The sequence below is a fragment of the Rhipicephalus sanguineus genome, chromosome 11 (assembly GCF_013339695.2).
Source record: "Rhipicephalus sanguineus isolate Rsan-2018 chromosome 11, BIME_Rsan_1.4, whole genome shotgun sequence".
NCBI lineage: Eukaryota > Metazoa > Arthropoda > Arachnida > Ixodida > Ixodidae > Rhipicephalus > Rhipicephalus sanguineus.
In genome coordinates this window covers 82,428,862-82,441,748 of record NC_051186.1, presented here as the reverse complement: position 1 = coordinate 82,441,748, position 12,887 = coordinate 82,428,862, and the positions used below count along the sequence as shown (strand labels likewise).

At 44.4% G+C, this 12,887-nt stretch overlaps 1 long non-coding RNA gene across 1 annotated transcript; it reads left to right on the top strand.

Moving 5' to 3' along the window:
* The first annotated feature begins 5,294 nt into the window (after nucleotides 1–5,294).
* Nucleotides 5,295–9,735, top strand: LOC125760371 (uncharacterized). The gene is made up of 4 exons (XR_007417942.1): nucleotides 5,295–5,480; nucleotides 6,224–6,411; nucleotides 7,099–7,251; nucleotides 9,560–9,735. It is a non-coding gene; the product is annotated as an uncharacterized LOC125760371 (long non-coding RNA).
* Nucleotides 9,736–12,887: the final 3,152 nt, after the last annotated feature.

Below are 12,887 nucleotides of genomic sequence, written 5' to 3'. Positions count from 1 at the left end.
AGGCTGGCACTGGACTGTAAAGGCCAACATAGGTGGGTATTACCTTGCCGGTGCTTGTCGTTCGGTGGGTAGTACTCTGCCAGTACCTGTCTTCGCAATCGTCCACCCACTAAGTCCTGCTGCGGCCACTGTCACCACACGAGTCGTGTGGCAAGTCGTGTAGCGGACACTAGGCAGGTTTTAGCTAACACTAGGCAGGTTGTAGCTTTTGGAAGTCCCCTTGCGTTTTCATCGGGAGGAGGGCCCACTTCGGATTCCGTTGCGCTCCTGGCCAACGTTTCGTGCCGGTTAATTCTGGTACAAAACGTGGCGTCCGTGGATGCAATACGGCGTTAAGAGTTTTCTCGACTGCTTAATTGTTGTCGCCTTAACTAAATGCCATAGACTTAGCCCCAGTGAGTAGTGTCCATGCCGCGATGGATGCACAGGTGAGTTTTTTGTATTAACTCTCGGGTCTACGCTTGTTAAGTCTGTTACTATATATTGCAGTCCCTGTCCATCTACGGTTTGTTTCATTTCTATGGTCACGCTTGCCCTCCGGTTTTTCAAGCCTGGTCTTCAATGATCCTGACCTTGGAGAAGACCGTGCATGGATCACCCGTAGGCCTTGCAGTTGGGATTGGTACGTGCACCTGTGCATCGACCATGTTTTTTCCACTTTTATTTCAAGCGTTCTCCCCAACTGTCGTTTCAGTTCCCGGTGGCCATATTAGCATGCGCAATGCAAGGTGGCTGCCATGTTCCTGCGTGGGTCCATACAAGCCTCAGAGCCAGTGTTCGAGTGCTGTCGAATAAGTTCGAGTGCCATCGGGAGACAGTTCAAATCTTGTTCAGGCAAGATGTCTGGCCTTCAGTGGCCTCTGTGCAACCTCTCGAATGTATGCTGTAAACCTGTAAGAGTGGAAGTACAATCGTGAAGCAGTACGAGCGGGAACACGCGAGCGCAAGGCAATTCTCAAACCCAACGCAGGGAGCTTTGCGGCAGCCACTGTCGGAAACATACTGGAAAGGGTGCTGCGGTTCCGCTAAATGTTGGCACACCTGCCTCGCTATTGCGGATAAAAAAAACTGCAGCTGACTGTGTATCTCGGGCCACTCGAGAGTATGAAGCGGGTTTGACAAGCAGAGTGCGGCTCTGTGCAGTCTATACATATTGTGGGTTTTGGGACGTTAAACCCCAGCAATAATTATTATAGTGGGCAGTTTAAGCTCTGGGCAAAATACTGCTTTTTCCATTCGCTTGTGTGTGTGTAACACAAAATCGGGATACATCAAAATAGATTTTAAAAAGTGGTACTTTGCTGCGTGTGAGTGCTACAATAGGTGCTGCAATATCAAGCCCTTGTCACATTTTACGCATTGTAAAACTGGACGTGTGATGGGAGTGAGTTCACGAAAAAGCATCACCCTTTCCACTTTATTTTTCAGTGCTACCCCAGTGTCAGTCAAATTGGGGTTCGATGTTATTCGCCGCACGCTCGTGTGTTCTGTCGTAGTGCTCGTGATAGTACATTGCGCATATTCAGGACTAGAAACTGCCTTGTATGACATTACAGGTCCTCAACCTGTGCAACCTACTGCTGTCTTCATAATCTGCACCAGGAGAGCAGACACCTGCCCACCCCCATCTCATTTCCCTGTTGGCGCTGAACGGGGCTTCCTGGTTGACATCCTCGCGTGAGAATTTCTTGTACTTCGAGCAATACGGTGAACGAGGATAGGAATATGCTTTAGCAGAGTGTACTGCTAGGTGAACTGGTACATAGCTTGACAAGTTTTGTGGCACAAACTGAGAACAAGGAAAGAGAAGACCAGCATCCTCTCCAGTCTTCTCTCTCATTCTCAGTTTGCACCACAAGCCTTTTGTTAAAGGGGCCATGACATCAAATTTTCTATCGTAATCAGTGCCATGTGGATTAATCCTCGTGCGTCCACAAACAAGCTGGCGAAATTGCAGTGCATTTGGTCGATCACCTACTTGATAACTGAATATTTTTATAAACACGAGAGCGTACTGAGGGTCGGGCAACACTGGCGCACATGTGAACTGTGACGTAACAAGCTGCTTGCTTTGTGAACGTCGGCATTCCTGGCCAATTCCAGGCGAACGGTTTTGTTCCGTAGCAAGCGGCACGTGCCGTCGAACTATTTCGGCTTTTTTTTCAGCTTCGCATTGAAACTAAACAAGTTCGCCGCTGCTGAAACCTTGCCAGAAGATGACTGCGCTCCATGCAGCACATGATGTCGCACACGCCATGGCAAAATGGCAGTTGCCGGCAGTCGTACAGGTTTATAGCCGGCGGCTTCAAGGCTTATTTTGTACTGAAACATTGTTTTGCAATCCGATTTTCATATATGTACAGGCATAAAGACCCTCTACTTCTATCTTTTGCTGAAAACCACATTTTTTTGACCATGTCATGGCCCCTTTCAGACAATGGGACACTGGTTTTAAAAATGCGCACAATCTCAGACTTGGTTCACATACAGCTGTGCTGTAACATGCTGACCTTTTATGGCACTTGCACCCAGTGGCGTGACAGCTACGGCGTTGCGCCAATTAGCAATAGGACGAAGACCACAGTGGATACATTAGCTAAGATCAAAATGCAGACACCTGTGTATTTGTAAATCTAGGTGCACATTGGGAACTTCATGAAATAATGAGCCCAAAGTCCAACATGCATGTCATGTTGCCGTAGTTTTGAAAAATAGAATCTTAAATTTTAATTTCTACTTGGTAACTGTGAGACGTGTCGATGCAGCTTTGCAAAGGGGCGGTGACACCTGGACCATGGACTGCATAACCAGGAACCCCTGACAAGGAGGTGCACCGCCAGCAATTCGTCAAGGACCACTGAAATAGCCATCATTGCTGCGAGCTCTGCTAGCGTCACCAGGCAGGTGAGCCCATGACACGCTGGTGAGGGTGGAGCATATTCACAGTATATTGCCAGTCGCCGTAGTTTCCTAATACGTCCAAACTTTGAAGGTTGCATGGTAATTTAATGTTATCCAGTGCTTGTAGCCTCGCCTTGCTCAAGGAGCTTCCACTTGTGCTCGGGCTACTTGTGCGAAGCGCACCATTACATTATCGCTTTGCGAAATGCATTATTGACTCTCTATAAATGCGTGAAATTTACACAATGTGATGCCAAGGTTCTGGAGACCAAGCTTAAAGCAAGTGGAAGTGTTAGCATATTGTATTTTGCAGCAATTAATTGTAATGACAGTGTAAGTAGCGTAATTATTGTAGATTCAGTAAGCCTATATTTCTTCAGACCGAATTGAACGACCCGCTCAAATTACATGTGATGGTTACCTGCTCGCAGCGAGCGTCTCCAAAAAAGGTTTAAAAAATGTTGAAATTTCTGCTGAAACGTCAAACGTCTCGTTAAACGTTGTACTGCCTTCATTAAAGCGTTCATGTGTGTCAAAATATTCGAAGCATTAGTGATATAAAGGATATAAGGAACATCAGCTCAATGTTTGCGGTAGTTACCTTGCCAATAGTGCACAGAAAAGGTTTCCAAACGAGGACGCTGTGTCACAAAGGGTTATAGGCATGTGCGAATATTCAAACCAATATTACAGTATTCAAATTCGCTTCGACACGAATTTAAATTATTCGACGTGTTTGAAATAAACCAATAGGTGTTCATTAGATTGCGTGTAACCTCCCTGTAAAGGTTGTTTCACTGTGGTCAGTAGTTCTACGCCGTGAAAACACCTGTCCAGGAAAAATCCGCACTGCTGCAAAGCCCCATTTCAAGGTTAAATGATAGTATTGTCGTCACATCGATCAATCATTGAAGTGCAAGATCATCTTATATGGGCTTATATGATCTAAGTATAGTACATTTTAAAACTTAACATATTTTACCAGTTATCACTTGCATCTTACTGAAATTCAAATCCTGCTGCTTTCCAGAGTTGCTTCCACTTCACTTCGAAACAAAAAGAATTGACATTCGCACATCTTGTTCCAATTTTTAAAAATATTTTGCAGGTTGGTTCGGTCATAACTAGGGGTGCGCGAATATTCGAAATTTCGAATATTTTTCGAATAGTGTTTGCTATTCGATTCGATTCGCACTGAAATTTTACTATTCGAACTATTCGAACTTCCCAAAGACAAATGCAGTCAACGTCCGATTGAAAGTTACCCCTTCAGATTTTTAATATGCTTCACCTCATTACACTCTCGTATTGCGGCAAAGCTGCCTTTCAAGCTCCGTTACGGTCGAACTTAGCCAAGAGACAAAGTGCGGTTGGAAGTGGTCCCTAGATTTTCAATATGCTTCACCTCATCACACCCCCGTATTGCGGCAAAGCTGCCTTTCAAGGTCCGTTACGGTCGAACTTAGCCAAGAGACAGTCAACGTCCGTTTGGAAGTGGTCCCTAGATTTTCAATATGCTTCACCTCATCACAACCCCCGTATTGCGGCAAAGCTGCCTTTCAAGCTCCGTTACGGTCGCCAATGTATTAACTCAAGAAAACGCTGGTTCCAACATGGAGATGAAAGTTGTGGCAGAGTTGGGGGCTCAATTAAAGCTGTTTTGGACCTGAAATTTGGGCAGGAAGTCTGAAAAATCGGACGCCGAAGCTTTTTAGCATCCAAAATTTCAGATGTTCTTATATATCAACGTCTACGAGGCAGATTTGGAACTCCGGACTTGAAGGGAGCACACCCTTGTCCGCCACATCAGTTGGGCTTCCACAGAAGTTGAAAGAGGAGAGGCTGAGGAAATGGCATCTATGCCTATCACGTGTAAAGTGTTGTCGGCAACACTTTGGTTGCACCAAATCATGTACACAAATGCAATTCGGCCTCTACATTGCCTCATTCTTGATAAGAAAGACAACTATGAAATATGACCCCACCAGCGCTTCATCAACCTCGCGAAAAGAAACTTTCATGTTGCTATTTCACGAGAACATACTTAGGGATTCACTGCAACTTTTTCTGTAATTTCACTTCGAATTATTCGAAAAATGTTTGAGAAATATTCGAAAATTATTCGATTCGATTCGCACTCAATCTTTATTATTCGAATTCGCTTCGCACCCAAAATTTTGCTATTCGCACAGCTCTAGTCATAACAAATGTGCTCATTTTTCTTTATAATACGTATATTTACTATTTGATATGAAATTATTCGCTTCGAACCTATAATTTACTATTCACACATCCCTAGTTATGTGCACTCTAACCACCTCAAGTACGTTGTCTATAGCGGTAAAACAGGTGCATCACGTCGTGCCACGATTCACAGGTGGCTGGCTTTTCCTTGCAGCTCTGCATCTGGCACACACAGTGGATGATCCCACAGGTCCTTCGTGCATTTCATCCAGTTCTTGCTCTACAAAAGATGACTTCTGCGGTTTGACCGTCCCTCAGCCGGCACCTTCTTCTCCCTGCTGGTGCCCACTGCGTTCTCTTAATGGACCTTTGCTCGGCAATCTGCACTCACTTGCGTAAGTACATCTACATTAACAAGAATACAGATGCAAGGGAAGAAGACCAAAACAGGCACAGACTCGCAACTCTGTTTATTGGTGAAAAGTACACACACCCAGGCTAACACGAGAGCGTGTGCAAGATATTACAAAAATTCACAAAACAGCGACTAGAAAATGTGCATAGAAAAATAACATCTACAACGTGCAGCAGAAAGTACAAAGCGATCGAGTAGCACCCAAAAAAGTGGATTCTTTGTCAGTTAGTACTAGTTGTCTCCACATCTCTTCATGCAAAAGGCTTCGGCTATTTCTAGTGTCAGTTTATTTCTGTGACAAACAAGATCTGTGTTTGTCAGACCACACACATCACTACACCAGAGTTGATTCCTCACACCTTCTCTTAAGTCTTCATTTGTTGTGTGCTCGCTGAAAGACTTTGCATAATGGATTTTTGCGCATTCTCCCAGTTTTATCACTACTTTTACAAGAATAGTGCTTGAGAATCCAAATGCGACAGTTTAGGGCTAAGCAATGCACACTTTTCTTTGCAGTCCTCAGTTTGTGTCATATTGGTGTGGTTTCGATTCAAGCGCTTGCATCAGTAACACCTGTAGTGGCCATATTCGTAGTGACATGATGCTGTTATCTCGAGCAGTTGTGAATACCAGTCATTATAGTACTACACATTTTGGTCTTTTCAATTCATTAGCACTCCACATCGATCTACCAACCTGAAGGTGGCTCACTTTTTCTTCTAGCTTGCCAACCTTCGCACCTGGCACACGCATGGGACCATCGCGCAGGTCTTTGTACGTCATCCACTCCTTGCTCCCCGGAAGATGACGTCGCCACTAGACCGTTCCTCAGCAGACGGCCTTTCTTCTCCCTGCTAGCATCCACAGCGCTCTTCTGGTGGACTTTTGCTGCGTGATCTGCAATAACTCGTGTAAGTATATCTACATTGAGTAGCAAATGTAAAGTGCACACTGAATCAAATGGCCAAGCAGTGTGGAAACTTTAGTCTTCAGTTCGTGCCATGTTGGTGTCATTTCAACGAGAGCACTTGCGTTAGTCAACAATGCCTTTAGCAGCCGGATTCGTAGTGGCATGAAAAGGTTATCTTGAACAATTGTGTACACCGCAACTACAGATTGTGTTTCTGTTAAAATGAGGAAAAAAGCTGAGCAAAGCTATAGATAACGAGGCAGTACATTGTTCATGAATTGAGTGCAGCACTCAAAACATGGTACTTGTTCCCCTGCTCTTTTTTAATCAAGAGGAGGAATTTCAAGCGAAGTTGAAGTTCGCAAAACACTTCCATTATGGAGTGATTGCCTCAGCCTCTTGGCAAAAGTTCTGGAAATCTACGGTACTACCAAGTGCAACTTATGACACCGCTTTAATTAATAATGAATCTAATACTACTGGTGCAATTGCATCTGCCTTTAATTTTCAGGCTGTTATCTACTCAAAATAACTGAACTTACTCCCTTGCAATGTGTGATAGCATCTATAATTGATCTCAATGTGCCACGTGGTGGAGTTCGAAACTTGGTGTTAAAACTGGTGTACATCGGTAAAACAGGTGCATCACGTCTCGCAATGTTTAACAGGTGGGTCCTTTTCCTTCTAGCTTGCCAACCTCAGCATCTGGTGCATGCAACGGATGATCTTGCCGGTCCTTTGCGTATATCGTCTAGTCTTTCCTTCATGAACTTCCTCGATCAAACATCCTTCAGACGAGTATTTGATCTATCTGCTTGGTGGTCTGCAGTGACTTGGGCAAGTACATTCTTTTTTCTGGTGACTCTTTAGTAGACAATGTGTTCGCATATTGCCAAGCGCTAGTAAGCCTTCATGTAATGAAATATTCTGCAGCATTGGGGACTATCATCTCTTGGAATCCGGTCTTACCAGATCGTGTTCAGGAGAGTAGTGGACATTTTGTAATGTGCGTGAGCGCAGACTCCCGGAGCATTGCAGTATGTGGGTTCGTCCAACTTCATTGTGCGAAATCGGCACTGATAATAGATTTCGAGAGCGTGTGCATGTAAGCAGAAAAATGTCCATGTGTTTGTATACCTGTACCTGCTGTCTCGCGTATCTGTGGTTTGTCGCGTAAAATGAGAGAGAGTCTGGTAAGAATTCGTTGATCAGATCGGTACTTATTAAAATTCGTCCAAATGGTCTCCTTGTGCATGGATACACCGCTGCTAATTGATTCCCACGGAGCAAAGGCTCCCTAAAAGTCGGGCGCCACAATTTGTCACTGACAGCCTGGTAAAATGGTGGGAACACCATCGAAACTGGCCTTTCAGGTTTCTCTTGCGCTTCCAGGCTTCTCTCGATCGCATCACGGCTGATGAAGCCCTGATGTGAAGCAGGTAAACGTCTTGCTGTGCGCGAAGGTCAAGAAAAACCTGAAAGGTCAGTTTCAACAATTGTACAGGCTGTTGGTCCGTGATAAGTCGCATAATCAGACTTTCAGGGAGCCTTTGCAGCGTGGGAATCGTATTGGAAGCGGTGTATCCATGCCCAAGGAGACTATTTCGAAGAATTTTATATGTACCGATCAGATCAATGAATTTTAACAGACCCAGTCTCGTTACTTTACAGACAAACCCTTTCTGTTCCTGCTCTTCCCATTTTAGTTTAGTAGGACTGACAGTTGAACTAGTTGGTATGGATTCATAATTATGAAATGGCACCACGAGCTAAGAGTGAATCAGTGAGGAACACGCTAAACATACGTACCTGAATGAATAGAGGTTTTTGGTTATCTGTGTGTAGCCACGTGTGGGTATATATTTGTGTTCAGCGCATGTGAATAAAAATGTTCAGTTGAGAGTTCGGCGCTTCTGTTTACGGTACTGCTTTGTGGCACCGTTTCATAATTATGAATCCTATTTTAGTACCTCGCGCTGCTTTTACTACCGTACTGCAATGCAGCATACAATGGTGAAGTCATGTGCAATTTAACAGATGCTTTCAAACTGTAGATGAGATTTCTACGCCTGCGTGGGCCCACCACCATCATTGCACTTCGTGTTTTGTGGGCAGAAGGTAATGCAACTTATGCGAAATGCATTTAACCGACAGTTCAACTACTCGACTCTCATCTAGATTGAGCACACCAGTACACCTGGGGACATATGCTTACGGGACGGACTCCACTGTGGAACTGCATTTTTGCTGTTAACGAACTGCGTAGGTTGCGAAAGCTTCCAAAGGCTGAAAATACTAGTCACTGTTCCTAGGTTAAGCAGGAATTTGGCTTTGGTATAGATAGTGTCCCCCATAAACTTGTGTTGCTGTGTGTACCTTAACAAATAAAGCTAAGAGAAATTTAAGCTAAGGAAATCATAGGGGACACAATTTGTTCTTAACTGCAGTGTAGTAACGTAAATTGAAAGGAATTAAACTTGTCGAAAAAGCACCCATTTCATTGGTGGGATCTGAACTCACAACCATCAAATTATGCGTCCAATGCTCTACCAATCTATATGCGCATCCCCGTCCACTGTTGGGGATCTCTGTACGTGTAATCCCTGGAAGTGTTAGCCAGCGCACCACTTCTAGCTAAGGTTGCGAGTGTGACATTCTTGTCACCAGAAGGTGCCGCATGATCTTTGCACGAGACGGCTGCTGACCAATAAACCCTCGTATGCTAACTTAACGTATTAACTCTGCCGGGGTGAGGCCCTCGCTCTGAATGAACGAAGGGCAATTTTTTTCACCCTCATTTCTTTGTTAAACACAACCACATAAATCCAACGCAGTTAGCCCAGGGTAAGCGTAGGGGACATTGTTGTCTTTAACTGTGGTGTAACAATTACGACTTAAATTGAAGCAAATTAAAGTGGACGAAAAATCGCCCTTTCCGTTGGTCGGATTCGAACCCACAACATATGAATGTCTCGTTCAATGCTTTACCAAGTGTGGCAAGAAAAAAAATCCCGTTCTTTTATTCATTCCTAGGCTACGCGGAAATTCGGCTTTGTCTCAAATGTCGTGTCCCCCGTAAACTAGCATTGCTTTGGGTCTCTTGTGTATCTGCACGAGGTCTAAACAGTAACATTTTGGTGTCCTTACAGCTTTTCGACCCTTAATCCCATTCAGCGGATGCTATGTCCGAACCCGCATCGCCTTCCATGTCCAGCCAGTGCCTATACAGTGGGCAAGATGATCCTCCCAGTCCTGCCCTGTGGCCAAGGCGTCCCTTGGTCCACGACTCTCCTTCGGGTTCTCGCCTCTTGCTCGCCTTTTGTTGAATGTATCGCGCACGAAAGCCCATCGCTGCGGCCTGGCCTTTTCGACCTTTACTCGGCGTAAGGACTCTGTTTCGTGTTGGTGTTCATCATCGCTCCGCGGTGATCACTAATGGATGAAAAGTGGCCGGTGCACTGCTGCTCACCCTACCCCAGCGAGACTTATGCCAGTGATCTCTGGATCCGCCCAGAGCTACCAGCTGCTCACGAAATTCTGTGCAACGCATTGGTGCTGCTGATAGGGCCTAACAATGTACAGAGCTGTTTGAAGGATAACTCAATGGTTTTCCGAATCTACGAGTTTAAAAAATAACGGTATGCTGTTCAGCCGCTATACGGTTCATCTCGTGTTTTTAGCGACTATGTTAAGTATATTGGACAAATGTCTTCGATTAAATTACACAAGTGTAACCTTTGGTGCAACATTTCACCATCATGCTCATGTTTCACCACCATATACGAATGCGGTGCGATTGATTGACCTATCTGTTTTTGTTGGCCATGATAGAGGCGTCCATTCATATTGTGCCATGTAGTGGCATATTGATGCTCTTTTGCATTAAACTGCATGGAAAGCTGGACAACTTGGTACGGATTCATCTATCAATCTGCACGGCAGGGAGGCTCTTGTGTGTGTGCATGTGCATGCTTGTGTGTGTGCATGCATTACCTGTGCGTTTGTCGCGTATCTTGGGCAACACAACTCGGTGGCTCCTTCGGTTCGGTTTTGAGGTTATTGTGCAGATGCACTTGACCGGTTCTCATTTGTCCAATTAAGCGGTTCAGCTGAAGCATCAATTGTTACGTGGGGGCGATCGAGTCTTCACTTCTTTGGAATCTGTTCGCTTCGGTCGTCCTGGTTGGAGGGCGTCCAGAGCATTGGTGTATGGTCCAATGCTAACACTTGAGCATCCTCTTGCTTATGGTCCACAACTTCATCTAAGCGCCTGTTACATCCTTCGGTTTGTCTCCGCTGGTATATGCTTTCCAACTCGGCAGTTAACCTTGCATGCTTCGGTCTTGCTTCACCTGTAACATGTAAAAGCATCAATATGCCAAAAAGCGCACGATGTGACTGGAGGGGTATGTGGGGGCGGGCCATAATTATGGCAAAAACACACTTGCGGCCTGATGGGAGTCTGTTTCGAAATGTATGGCGCGTAATGCTTACCTTTTTAGTCTGGTGCTGTAGTGTTCTATATGCTTTTGTAGGAAACTTATACAGGCGACAATAAGCACAGTGTGGCAGCAACACGGTGAACTGTACCTTTTGAGTGAAGACTCTTTCTCGATGATATTCTAGAATGTTGAGATTGTTAATCAGGGAATCATACGTACGTGCTGTTTAGCTCCCTTTGAATGTTCTTGAAGCTGTTTTTTTTTTTGCCAGATTGGTTTCCTCCAAGCTATAAGTGTGCACAATGTGTTTATGTAATAAAGATAAATGCAGTGAATACATTGTTTTCTTAAATTTATGTTGATCGCTATAGTCGGATACAACTTTGGAAGACTGGAGAGGCCCTGCCCAGATAACCGAAGAGTGGCAGCCGGTCGCGTCAGTGATTAGTGTTGCTCATGCACTCGGCAATGTTCTCCAAACGCGGGGTCTCGCTGTCAGTCTGGCTCTTGACATCAGCCTGGAGTGCGTGCCCATGGGTGCAGGATTGCGTGCATCAGCCTTTGAGTAGGAAATGCTGCTGACTTCTAAAGTTGTATCCATCAGTCTAGTAAGGTGCGAAGTTTTATTTCAAGACCTTATTGTGCAATATCATTTAATTAAATATGCTTAGACGTATTGAGGCTTGTGTTAAATTGCCTATTTGCCTGCTCTGCACATCTGCTGCTGTACAATGTTCCTTTCTAGTATTGTTAAACATTTACCAAGTACTTCAAGGCCTCTACCATTGTATATTTTTTCCTTCCTTTGACTAAGACATATTGTCTCTACATGGCTTGTCCGATTGAGAGTATGTATCGGTATGCCATATGTTGTCCATTCTAATCCATAGAACTACCACTTGTTGTCTTCGCCCAGTAAAGTGTGAATTGCCATGTACTAGATATATTTTTGCCTCGACTAACGTACAGGTTTCCAGTGTTCTTTGTCAAAGAACTTGCACTTTTGTGTTTGTTCGCATTCTTTCTGTTCCAAACATAAATTTTGTGGTTGCTACAATTTGTTCACATAAAACATGCATTGTGTGTATTATCTTTCTTATTTAACGCTCGCTGGACTAGTCAAGCGCTATTCCCTGCACAATCGGGCTTGCCATACCAGTTAAGGTGGTGAAAGCTGTTGCTCTATATAAGTGCAAGTCATTCATGGACTAGACATAGGAACTGTAGGTTGCTCAAATGAAACGACACATTCGCAAGATAGAAATCCAAACAAGGTAGAAGTTTAGAAGATGGAGGAGGCTTTAAGAGATGAATATTCTTGACCACGGGGTGCTGCTGGAGTCGTTTTGACGAGTGGTTTTGTCATCACAGCAATGTCGGGGCTTAAGACAAGACCACTTATCAAAACATCTGCTCCAGCGAGGCCCAGTGTTTAATGATATTGATCTTCGCTCAAAACTGGACGTGCAGGTTAAGTGCAATATTTTGCTTGTCCTATACACCCCTTGTGTGGAAGTGTCTATTTCTCTACCTATTGTTCCAAGTTCTAATTGGACATTGTCAGATACTGATGCTTAGTGGGCAAGTCTACAACTGTAGATACAGTTGCGATCTTGCTACTTGGAAGTGACATCTCTGCTGTGTCACAGTAGGCATTGCATAATGAGGCCTGGTATCCCACTATTGTCACGTTTAAAGCAGTGAAAAAGCATCTGCCATTTGGGACTGCGCGTAACTCTGTTCTTCAATTTTGAGGGCCATGTTTGTTGCACAGTTCTTTCACATTTTCTGACATTACCAAACTACGCAGCTTAAGTTCCAGAATAAAGTGGATGTTGGTCGACTAGGGCAGGTATTCCTAAAGATATCTGAACGAAGAAGTTTGTTAGGGGACTTGAAAGTCCAGAAGAAGGAAGTGACAAAAAAAGTATGCTTCTGGGAGCTTGATGAACGTAAGTAAACACCTGGTCGAAGTCAACTTGGTTTCCCCGATGCCTTTAATTCCAAGCATGGTAAGTGATACGTTGATGGTGTT